At 43.2% G+C, this 12500-nt stretch overlaps 1 pseudogene; it reads right to left on the reverse strand.

Annotated features, from left to right (window-relative positions):
* Positions 1 to 3832, reverse strand: part of LOC121210291 (uncharacterized) — a 6633-nt pseudogene extending 2801 nt beyond the window's left edge.
* Positions 3833 to 12500: the final 8668 nt, after the last annotated feature.

Genomic DNA, 12500 nt, shown 5'->3' on the forward strand with positions numbered 1-12500 from the left:
TGATTTAAGGGATTTTACAAGATATTGCCATATCAAATCCTATCTAATATTTACAAGATATGATTCCCTCTATCTTTAAAGATTTGTTACCATAGTTACCTTAGTTGCCATATCTTCGCTATCGGGCCAACCAGGCTTCAATCTGACAGGCTTCTCCAACAGTTCCTTGAATCGGGCCAGCTCTCGTAGGCCAAATGATCCCCATCTAAGTAATAGACCTCCATCTGATGCATTTGCTTCGATGGTCACGGGCTTTGAACTTTGGCCCGTGACATTCTCCCCCACCCATTCTTGCAACGTCCTCGTTGCGACTTCCAAATGGCACGGACTTGATTCGCCTTGGATCCTACTCGTTGCCTTAGCTCTTCTCTTCCTTCGGGACTTTTGCCTCGGCTTCTATCGCTTCTTAACTCGAGCCGTCTTACTTGTTTGTACATCTCGATGACAAGGAGTTATGTCACTCCCTTGCCCACATTCTAACTTCTCTCGAACAAAATCTTCATAATTCACAACATTTGGCTTCACTTTGCCCACAGTCTCTCGGCCTCCTTGCTCAAGAACTTCGAAAGGGCTCTTACGTTTCGCCAAGTACACAAGTTAGAATGCAAAACACTATCAGAATGTTTCGAATGTACCTTTACATTTACTCGGGTCAACTGTCCCACATGCATCACTTCTTTTTCCTTAAAGTCCGATGCACCACCCACCTCTCTCATAGGTGGAAGCCTTGTCGATGACTCGGCCAACTCCGACGCTTCACTCAATTCGAGCGTCATTGGTCCTAGCTTCACTTTTTTATCGCAAATTCTTCCTCTAAGTCTGATGACAAACTCACCTCTTCCTTAGGTGGAAGCCCCTCCGACGACTCACCATGCTCGGACGTTGCCTTTCCTTTTACTACGGCTTTCTTTGGACAGTTTTGCAACTCATGCGGACCACGGCACAAGAAGCACTTTACTCGCTTCTTTTTGCTCCTCTTAGCCCTCTTGGCTTCGGCTTTACCCTTTCTCGAACCAAGCTTCTTGGGCTCCTTGTTTGCTCCATCGTTCCCTTCGATGACAGACTTGCTCCTCTTTGCCCTCTTAGCTTCGGCTTTTCCCTTGCTCGAACCAAGCTTCCTGGGCTCCGTATCTGATCGATCATTCCCATTGATAACAGACTTCCTCGAACACTTTCACAACCTATCCGGACTATGACATAAGAAGCACTCGACTGGCTTCTTCTCGCTTTCGGCCTCCTTGGCTTTGACACCGCTTGCACTCGAACCAAGTCCCAAGGCCTTACCCACCGGCTTCTTCCTAAGCGCGGATTTCATCAAACATTTCTTCAATATATGTGGACCGTCGCATTTCAGCTTGTCCCTTTTCCTCTTGGGTTTCTTCTTCCCAACTCGTGCTTTCCCATTACCACTATTGTTGCCGTTGCTATTGCGATACTCATCCATATCTTTCTTGTGATTCCCTTCACATACGCCCCTTTCCTCGGACTTGGAAGATCCAAGCTTGTCTTTCCCTAGACCAAGCTTAACCACGGATACTGCTACCGTCATGGCTTCCAACAGCTTTTGGACACCTCTTTGTTCCACCTCCTGCCTGACCCACGGCTTCAATCCCTCTTGAAAAGCAAGCATTACTTCTCTCTCGATCACATCCGAAACTTGCAGCATGAGTTTCTTGAACTCACGAACATACTCCCCCATTGTGCCCCGTTGCGTTATCCCTTGCAACTTTGCCCGAGCTTCTTCCTCGGCAAACTCCGGGTAAAACTGTCCCTTCAACTCGGATTGGAACTTCTCCCATGTTCCAATCTCACCTTGCCTTTTATCTGTGGTCCTACCTCGCCACCATAAAAGTGCAATATCAGTAAGAAATAATGAAGCAGTTTGTACCTTACCCGCATCATCCATGATGCCTTTGACACGAAAGTAGTTTTCCGTCCTCCACAAGAAATTGTCCACATCACATGTAGACCTTGTCCCCACAAACTCTTTCGGCTTCGAGACATACTCTTTCCCCCACCGCTACTCGACACAAGGCCAGCTCTCCCTCGAGCTCCTCTATTCTTATGCTTAAAGCCAGCATCGTGGCCATTGTTTCCTCCTTCAAAGCCTTCACCATGGCTTCGAGAGCATTGTTCCTCTCTGTCAGCTTCTTCCTTTGGAAATCTAGCAACTCTTGCACGTTATCCCTTTGGGAAGTTAGACACGTGGTCACAAAGTCCCTGAACTGTTCCTTCATGTCTTCAATGCTTTCCCCACGAGTATTGTCAGACTCTTTAACGTCCTCCATGGACTCCTCAAGTTTACCCACGCGTACCTCTACTGCCGACAGCATCTCCCTCAAAGACTTTCTCGCCCACCTTTGTTTGAACTCTTCTTTCGACATACCAACAGTGCCTTTGAACCAACAGCTTTGATACCACTTGTCACGGGGCTAGACCTTTCATCTCGCAATCCGTGTGACCTTAGGCGATTTGCTCGTCCAAACTCACCCAAGTTAGCCTTTACTCGAATAAGGATTCCTTAAGAACTCCTCCAAGGCACCAACTCATACAGCGGAGGCAAACTTATGCTAAAGAAGCTTAAAAAGAACAACAAAAAGGGACGCTCGTAAAGTGTTTGAGTAAATGCTCTCTATTCTCTTATTCACAAAGAATAATGAAACAATGAATAGAGTGAGTACAAATGAGGGGGAGCTCTCTATTTATACTTGAGCTCCCCTAAAACCGACAGTCAAGATACAATTACATCGACGGACGAGATTAAAAAATCCCATGATTTAAGGGATTTTACAAGATATTGCCATATCAAATCCTATCTAAACTTTACAAGATATGATTCCCTCTATCTTTAAAGATTAGTTACCATAGTTGCCTAAGTTGTCATATCTTCGCTATCGGGCCAACCAGGCTTCAATCTGACAGGCTTCTCCAACAGTTCCTTGAATCGGGCCAGCTCTCATAGGCTAAATGATCCCCATCTAATTAATAGACCTCTATCCGATGCATTTGGTTCGATGGTCACGGGCTTTGAACTCTGGCCCGTGACACTAGACGGTTCGATTAGTCTTTCGCCACTATACCCAAGTCAGACGAACGATTTGCAAGTCAGGCTGCGGGCCTCCACCAGAGTTTTCTCTGGCTTTGCCCCGCTCAGGCATAGTTCACCATATTTCGGGTCCCGATAGGCATGCTCTCACTCGAACCCTTCTCAGAAGATCAAGGTAGGTCGACGATGCACCCGCGAGGGATCCCGCCAATCAGCTTCCTTGCGCCTTACGCTTTTTCTAGCCCGTTGACTAGCACACATGTCAGACTCCTTGGTCCTATTTCAAGACGGGCCAAATGGGGAGCCCGCAGGCCGACGCCTGAAGCACGCAGGTGCCGAAGCACGCTGAGATGGCGCGTGCTGGATCCTACGATCGAGGCGACGGTGTCTCCACAGGCGTATCAAAAGCCCAGGCTTGGGCCACCGCCATGACCCGCATCGGTCTACGCCCCAAGCTGATCAGCTTGACTAGCTGTCGCCGTTCCACATCCGACAGGGGCGCATCGTCGGACCCCTTCTACTTCCCTCCCGACAATTTCAAGCACTCTTTGACTCTCTTTTCAAAGTTCTTTTCATCTTTCCCTCACGGTACTTGTTCGCTATCGGTCTCTCGCCAGTATTTAGCCTTGGACAGAATTTACCGCCCGATTAGGGCTGCATTCCCTGTGACAGCCCAAAATTGACCCTAGTCGGGAAGTGGTTTCGGGACCACAAAATCGAGTCATAAAAATAATTGATTTCCATATTCTATGCTTATTATGTGTGTACATGAGTATGTGGAAGTTTCATTCTCCAATTTTGCCAATTGCATGAGAAATTATTAAATAGGGATTGATATGAGACATGGTGAAAATATGATAGGCTAATTTAAAATGGTCTATTAATGCATGTTGTGAAAATGATGGGTTTGCATGTCAAATTACCCAAAATTTGAGCTAGTGGTTGGCCATGCTATGGGTGGAAACATGTTGGGAACATGTTGGCCTAGTGAGGTATGTAGGAAAAAAATAAAATAAGGGGCATGGGCATAAAATAATGAAAAGGAGTATGATGAATACAAAAAAAAATGTGTGTAGTTGTTTCCCCCCCATTGCCGTGAGCTAAAGAAAAGAAAGGAGAAAATTTTTGTTCATCCTTTCTCATCTTCATTTAGCCGAAACTAGAAGGAAAAAAAAACAAAGAAAAAAAAATGCTCATCCTTTGGTTCATCCTTGGCCAAAAATTTTAAGGAGGAAGGAAGAAGAAAGGTTGAAGAGGTTCGGCCATGCATGTAGCTAGGCTAAGGTATGTTTGATGATGTTCCATGAGATGCATGCATGTTTTAGTTGTTAGCTTGAGTTCTACCTAGCCCATGGTCTAAATCTTGCTATGTGATGGAAATGACACTCGGCCATGGATGCATCATTCTTGGTTGATGTTTGATGTTGTGGTGATGAGGCATGAGGATGAGTTAAGATTCGGCCTAGGTGGAGTTTGTGTTAATGCCATTGCATGCTAAATATGAAGCTTGTTAATGATGCATGTGATGGTGGCTTGATGATTCATGAACCTCCTTTTTAGCATTTTTGAGTGAGCACATATGTGCATTGGTTGCTAAATGGAGAAGAATCGGCTAGCAAGTTGTATGCTAAGGCCGAATATAACTTTTGCATGTTAATGAGCAATGCATGTGTTAAATTGATGGAAAGGGAGAGGATGCTTTACTAGTGTGTATATGTGTGTATTAGCCAAGTTTTGAACTTGAAACAAAAGGGTGTTTAGTCAATACAAGTGACCATACTTGTAGAATGTATTAAGTGTTGAAATCGGCCCCAAAATAGACATGCATATTCGGCCAAGGGGGAAAAATTAGCTAAAATGTTGAGTTTGATTCATGATTCCGTACATATGTGACTTTAATGTCTAATGTATAAATATGGGCTAAGTGCCTTGTGTTCCTCTTTTCGATGCTCAAATGATTAAATCAATTTATTTGTTTAATTAAGCTCAAGAGCAAAGGGGAACTAAATCCGATAAAGGGAAGGAAAAAGTGGTCGAATAGCTATCGGAATCGTTCGACAACACCCGAGGTAAGTTCTTGAGTAAAAGAGCTTAAATTATGATGTGATTAGATCATGTTTTGAGCAAATTAAAATCATGCTCTTTGTGTGGCTATTGAGCCGAATTTGCAAGAATGATAAATGTCTTGTGTTTGAGTTTTGCTAACGAAAATGAAATACGAATGGGCCATGATTTATTGTTAAATGTGCATGGTTATTTGAATGCTGTCCGGGCTAAGTCCCGAAGGCTTGTGCTAAGTGACAATATCCAGACTAAGATCCGAAGGCATTTGTGCGAGATACTAATTCCGGGCTAAGCCCGAAGGCATTTGTGCGAGTTACTAAATCCGGGTTAAGTCCCGAAGGCATTTGTGCGAGTTACTAAATCCGGGTTAAGTCCCGAAGGCATTTGTGCGAGTTACTAAATCCGGGTTAAGTCCCGAAGGCATTTGTGCGAATTACTATAACCGGGCTATGTCCCGAAGGCATTTGAACGAGGAGCTATATCCGGTTAAATTCCGAAGGTACGTGATTTGGGAATGAATGAACTTGCTGTAAAACTCCAGTTAATACTCTTGAAACATCCCAACATTGAGGTATGTTTCGTATGTGCTTGAATTTAGTTGAGCCCTTACAAATAAGTATTCGCTCAGTTGATAAACGAGCTACCGGCCTTTGGCTGAGTTGATCTTTTGTGTATGTACATAAGGGTTGATAATGTGAAGCAAGTATGATATCGTAAATTTGTGCATATGAAATTATCCGTTTAGCTATATGAATGCTATACTTTTATTGTGCTGGAATTCCTTGCTCAAAACTTACTAAACATAAATTGCTTACTCCGTTTCATTGCTCCTCTGTTTTATAGATTTGGTTCTCCAGCTATCGGACTCGGGATCTTGAGGTCAAAGTCGCCCACACTATCAAAGCCCCCTTTTGGTACAATTTTGGTTGAACTTCGAAATGGCATGTATAGGACTACCCGTTTGTGGTGGGTCGTGGACCCTTTGGACATGTATAAATTTTGGATAGCCATGCGAAAATGGCTTATATGTGTTTGAGTATATTGTTATAATCATTTGGTGTGGATATGCTTGACAAGGATTGGCCATGGGGATGGTTAATCACTTTCATAAATTGTGCTATTTATGCAAAAAGGGCTAGTTGAATCATGGAAACCATGAAATAGGTAAAGTCTACCTTAAAGGCAGATGCTGACAGCAGCAGTGATGTAGATTTGGAAAATCACTAAAAATAGTAGGAAGGGAATTAAATAGTGAATAAATTATGTAAAAAAACCTTGATGAATCTAATTTCATAGGAAAGTAACGAAACAATCATACGGATAGTATGTTAAGAGATATTCAGGTTCTCGTGAGACAGGGCCAGAACGGTTTCTGGATTTCCTGTTCCGACTTTGGAAATTCATTACAAATTAACCAGAGATAATTAGGAGTCATACCATATATGGATAGATTTCTCTCTGAGTCTAGTTTCTATAGAAACAAACGGCATCAGTATTGGAGCCCTGTACAAGGAGATATCCAAGTCGTAATGCGCAAAGGTTAGGGTAGTCGATCCCTGTAACATGGGAGACTTTGACTAATAAACTGTACTAATTGGCCCGACCAAAAATTCTAGAAAAAATATGTAGATGGGCATATGAGTCTAGTTTCAGGGAAAAATCACGAAACTGATTTTCGAGTTGTGAAACTCAAGATATGATTTTTAAAGCGACTAGTACGTAGATTGGCAGTGTCTGAGAAATATTTTTATAAGGGGTTTAAAGTCTGTTAACACCTCGTGTTCAACTCCGGTGTCGGTCTCGGGTTCGGGGTGTTACATTTGATTGGTATCAGAGCTACGGTTTAGTCGATTCTAGGACTACCGTAATGCGTTGGGTCTAGCTATACATGCCATTTTATGTGATTACTTGATAGTGTGGTGATTTCTGACAATTGTAAATGTGTTTATTTATAGTAATGGATCCCGATCCCGACCGAGAGGTAGCTGATGATCTTGAGAGTGTAGCGCCTGCTCCCGCACAAGGGACAGTGCCGACGGACTCTCAACCTAATGCTAGTAACCCGAATGAGGAAGCTAGACAAGCTTTCTATAGCGTGATGAATGATTGGTTCAACCAATACATTCGAACTAATACGGCTGTTCCACAACCTCCATTCCCGACTAATACCACCCCCGCACCTACAATACCTCCGGTAACTGACCAAATAAGGTCAAATAAGCCCCCAGTTGACAGAATCCGAAAACATGGGGCTACTGAATTTAAGGCTACGGATAGCGACGATGCCGAGCAAGCTGAATTTTGGTTGGACAACACTATCCGGGTACTCGATGAGCTATCTTGTACACCCGATGAATGCCTAAAGTGTACTATCTCCTTTCTACGCGATTCTGCCTACTATTGGTGGAGTACTCTGACTTCTGTTGTGCCCCGAGAGCAAGTAACTTGGGAGTTTTTCCAAACTGAGTTTCGGAAAAAGTATATCAGTCAGAGATTTGTTGATCAAAAACGGAAGGAATTTCTTGAGCTTAAGCAAGGTTCCATGTCAGTTACTGATTACGAGCGAAAATTTGTTAGACTTAGTAGATACGCTTGGGAATATGTTTCGTCCGAGGCTATCATGTGTAAACGCTTCGAGGATGGGCTGAATGAAGATATGAAAATGTTCGTTGGCGTTCTTGAAATACAAGAGTTCGTAGTACTGGACGAGCGAGCTTGTAAAGCCGAAGAGCTTAGAAAAGAAAAACAAAAAGTTGATGAGGGAACTGGAGAGTTTCGTAAAAGATCTTCGGGAAAGTCTCTTCAACAGGCATCGAAGAAATTTCGAGATGGTGTGGGCTGGTCGAGAGGCACTTCGGGCCTTTTTAGACGAGATCGTGATCGACCCCCTTGGGTACACGAGGCACTTCGGTCGCCAGTGTTGGGAATGAACGTCGAGACAGAACGAAATGTCGATATTGCGGTAAATGGCATTCGGGGAGTTGTAGATTCCCTGACCGCTCCTGTTACAAGTGCGGATCGGTTGACCACTTCATTAAAGATTGCCAGAGGTTGTTGAACAGAATGTAAATCAGAGTGGGAAACCGGGTGCTACCACTGCTCGAGGTAGACCATCTGGAAATACGGGCAATGCTGGTGGTGGTCAGAGAGGATCTAGAGATGCTACGACCAGATCCGAGGCTCGTGCTCCTGCTAGAGCTTATGCTATATGTGCCCGCGAGGATGCTTCTTCGCCTGATGTTATTACCGGTACTTTTACTCTCTTTGATACTAATGTAATTGCTTTGATTGACCCCGGTTCTACTCATTCTTACATTGTGAAACCTTAGCATCCAGTAAGACTTTACCTATTGAGTCTACTGAGTTCGTAATTCGGGTGTCAAATCCCTTGGGTCGTTACGTGCTTGTCGACAAAGTGTGTAAGAAATGTCCCCTAGAAATTCGAGGTTCCTGTTTTTCGGCGGACTTGATGCTTTTGCCGTTTGATGAATTTGATGCTATTCTTGGTTTGGATTGGTTGACCGCGCATGATGCGGTTGTGAATTGCAAAAGCAAGACTATTGATTTGAGGTGCGCAAATAACGAAGTAATCCGAGTTGAGTCTACGGACTTGAAGGGGATGCCAGCTGTAATATCAGCAATGTTGGCCCAGAAATATGTAAGAAAAGGGTGCGAAGCATACCTTGCGTATGTACTGGATGACAAAGAATTAGACAAGAAACCCGAATCTGTGCCGGTGGTTTGTGAATACCCGGATGTTTTTCCTGAAGAATTACCGGGTTTACCACCTGTTCGGGAGGTAGAGTTTGGTATTGAGCTTGTACCTGGGACTACGCCGATTTCGATAGCGCCGTATCGTATGGCACCAACCGAGTTAAAAGAGTTGAAAGCTCAGTTGCAAGAATTGACGGATAAAGGTTTTGCTCGACCAAGCTTCTCACCTTAGGGTGCACCAGTATTGTTCGTGAAAAAGAAGGACGGAACCATGAGGTTGTGCATTGACTATCGTCAACTGAATAAAGTGACGATAAAGAATAAATATCCGTTACCGCGTATCGATGATTTGTTCGACCAACTGAAGGGAGCCTCAGTGTTCTCAAAAATAGATTTGAGATCGGGCTATTATCAGTTGCGAATTCGAGATTCGGACATACCCAAAACTGCCTTCAGAACGAGATATGGTCACTACGAGTTCTTAGTGATGCCGTTTGGGCTCACTAATGCCCCTGCGGTATTTATGGATTTGATGAATCGGATCTTCAGACCATATTTGGATCGGTTCATAGTTATGTTCATTGATGACATCTAGGTCTATTCAAGAGATGAGACCGAACATGCTGAGCATCTGAGGCTAGTGTTGCAAATTTTGTGGGATAAGCAGTTATATGCTAAGTTCAGTAAGTGTGAGTTCTGGTTAAGAGAGGTTAGCTTCTTGGGTCATGTGGTATCCGCATCGGGTATTCGAGCTAACCCGAGCAAAGTTTCAGCCATACTTAACTGGAAGCCTCCAAGAAATATTATCGAAGTTCGGAGCTTCCTGGGACTCGCCGGTTATTACCGACGATTTGTCAAAGGTTTCTCGATGATAGCCACACCAATGACGAAGCTACTTCAAAAGGATGTTAAGTTCGAATGGACGGAGAAATGTCAGAAAAGTTTCGATCAACTGAAAACTCATTTGACTGAAGCTCCAATTTTAGTGCAACCCGAATCAGGCAAAGAGTTTGTCATTTATCGTGACGCATCCCTACTTGGGTTGGGTTGCGTATCGATGCAAGAAGGTCTAGTTGTGGCCTATGCGTCGAGACAATTAAAGCCACATGAGAAAAATTATCCGACCCATGATCTTGAACTAGCTGCCATCGTATTTGCTTTAAAAATATGGCGACATTACTTATTTGGTGAAAAGTGCCATGTATTTTCGGATCACAAAAGTCTCAAATATTTGATGACTCAAAGAGACTTAAATCTGCGACAAAGACGTTGGCTTGAGTTGTTGAAAGATTACGAGCTTGTCATTGATTACTACCCGGGAAAGGCTAATGTGGTTGCGGACGCCTTAAGCCGGAAGTCATTGTTTGCTTTACGAGCGATGAATGTGCACTTGTCTGTTCTACCCGACAATGTGTTAATAGCTGAATTAAAAGCCAAACCATTATTGATTCATCAAATTCGTGAAGCCCAGAAAGTTGATGATGAATTGGTTGCAAAACGGGCTGAGTGTGCTCCGAACAAGGAATCGGAGTTTCAAATTGATGATGATGATTGTTTGAGGTTCAGAAGTCGTTTGTGTGTTCCAAGGAGTTCGAAACTCATTTCGATGATTCTGAACGAAGCCCATTGTAGCCGAATGCCAAGTCACCCGGGGAGTACGAAAATGTACAACGATTTGAAACGTTGGTTTTGGTGGCATGGTATGAAACGAGACATCTCCGACTTTGTTTCGAGATGTTTAATATGTCAACAAGTGAAAGCGGAACATCAAGTGCCTTCAGGATTACTTCAGCCGATCATGATACCCAAGTGGAAATGGGATCGAGTCACAATGGACTTTGTGTCCGGACTGCCATTGTCAACAAGTAAGAAGGATGCGATTTGGGTTGTTGTTGATAGACTGACTAAGTCGGCTCACTTTATCCCCGTGCGTACGGATTTTTCATTGGATAAACTAGCCGAATTGTATGTTTCTCAGATTGTGAGATTACACGGGGTACCTATTTCTATCGTGTCGGATAGAGATCCGAGATTTACCTCACGATTTTGGAAGAAATTGCAAGAAGCTTTGGGTACCAAGCTGCATTTTAGCACTGCTTTTCACCCCCAAACCGATGGTCAATCCGAGCGGATAATTCAGATACTTGAGGATATGTTGAGATGTTGCATCCTCGAGTTCAGTAGTTCATGGGAACGGTATTTACCTTTGATTGAATTCGCTTACAATAATAGTTTTCAATCAAGTATTAAGATGGCACCTTACGAGGCTTTGTACGGTCGTAAATGCCGTACACCATTGTTTTGGACCGAGCTCGGTGAAAGTAAAATTTTCGGAGTTGATTTGATTAAGGATGCCGAACAGAAAGTAAAGGTAATCCGTGAAAGTCTGAAAGCAGCCACAGATCGTCAAAAATCGTATGCGGATTTGAAACGAAAGGACATTGAATATCAGGTGGGAGATAAAGTGTTCCTTAAAGTTTCGCCTTGGAAAAAGGTACTCAGGTTTGGCCGTAAGGGCAAGTTGAGCCCGAGATTCATTGGGCCGTACGAAATCTCCGAACGAATTGGTCCGGTTGCGTATAGATTGATTTTGCCCCCTGAGCTTGAAAAGATTCACGACGTCTTTCATGTTTCGATGCTTCGACGCTATCGATCTGATCCATCGCACATAATTAGCCCATCAGAGGTTGAAATTCAAGCCGATATGAGTTAAGAAGAAGAGCAGATGCGTATCCTAGCTCGTGAAGTGAAGGAGTTGCGAAACAAAAGGGTTCTGTTAGTGAAGGTGTTATGGCTCAAACACGGGATCGAGGAAGCTACTTAGGAAACCGAGAGCTCGATGAAAGAACGATACCCAAACCTATTTACCGGTAAGATTTTCGGGGACGAAAATTTCTTAAGTGGGGGAGAGTTGTGACAGCCCAAAATTGACCCTAGTCAGGAAGTGGTTTCGGGACCACAAAGCCGAGTCATAAAAATAATTGATTTCCATATTCTATGCTTATTATGTGTGTACATGAGTATGTGGAAGTTTCATTCTCCAATTTTGCCAATTGCATGAGAAATTATTAAATAGGGATTGATATGAGACATGGTGAAAATATGATAGGCTAATTTAAAATGGTCTATTAATGCATGTTGTGAAAATGATGGGTTTGCATGTCAAATTACCCAAAATTTGAGCTAGTGGTTGGCCATGCTATGGGTGGAAACATGTTGGGAACATGTTGGCCTAGTGAGGTATGTAGGAAAAAAATAAAATAAGGGGCATGGGCATAAAATAATGAAAAGGAGTATGATGAATACAAAAAAAAAATGTGTGTAGTTGTTTCCCCCCCATTGCCGTGAGCTAAAGAAAAGAAAGGAGAAAATTTTTGTTCATCCTTTCTCATCTTCATTTAGCCGAAACTAGAAGGAAAAAAAACAAAGAAAAAAAAATGCTCATCCTTTGGTTCATCCTTGGCCAAAAATTTTAAGGAGGAAGGAAGAAGAAAGGTTGAAGAGGTTCGGCCATGCATGTAGCTAGGCTAAGGTATGTTTGATGATGTTCCATGAGATGCATGCATGTTTTAGTTGTTAGCTTGAGTTCTACCTAGCCCATGGTCTAAATCTTGCTATGTGATGGAAATGACACTCGGCCATGGATGCATCATTCTTGGTTGATGTTTGATGTTGT

Source organism: Gossypium hirsutum, chromosome A11, assembly GCF_007990345.1.
Source record: "Gossypium hirsutum isolate 1008001.06 chromosome A11, Gossypium_hirsutum_v2.1, whole genome shotgun sequence".
Lineage (NCBI taxonomy): Eukaryota > Viridiplantae > Streptophyta > Magnoliopsida > Malvales > Malvaceae > Gossypium > Gossypium hirsutum.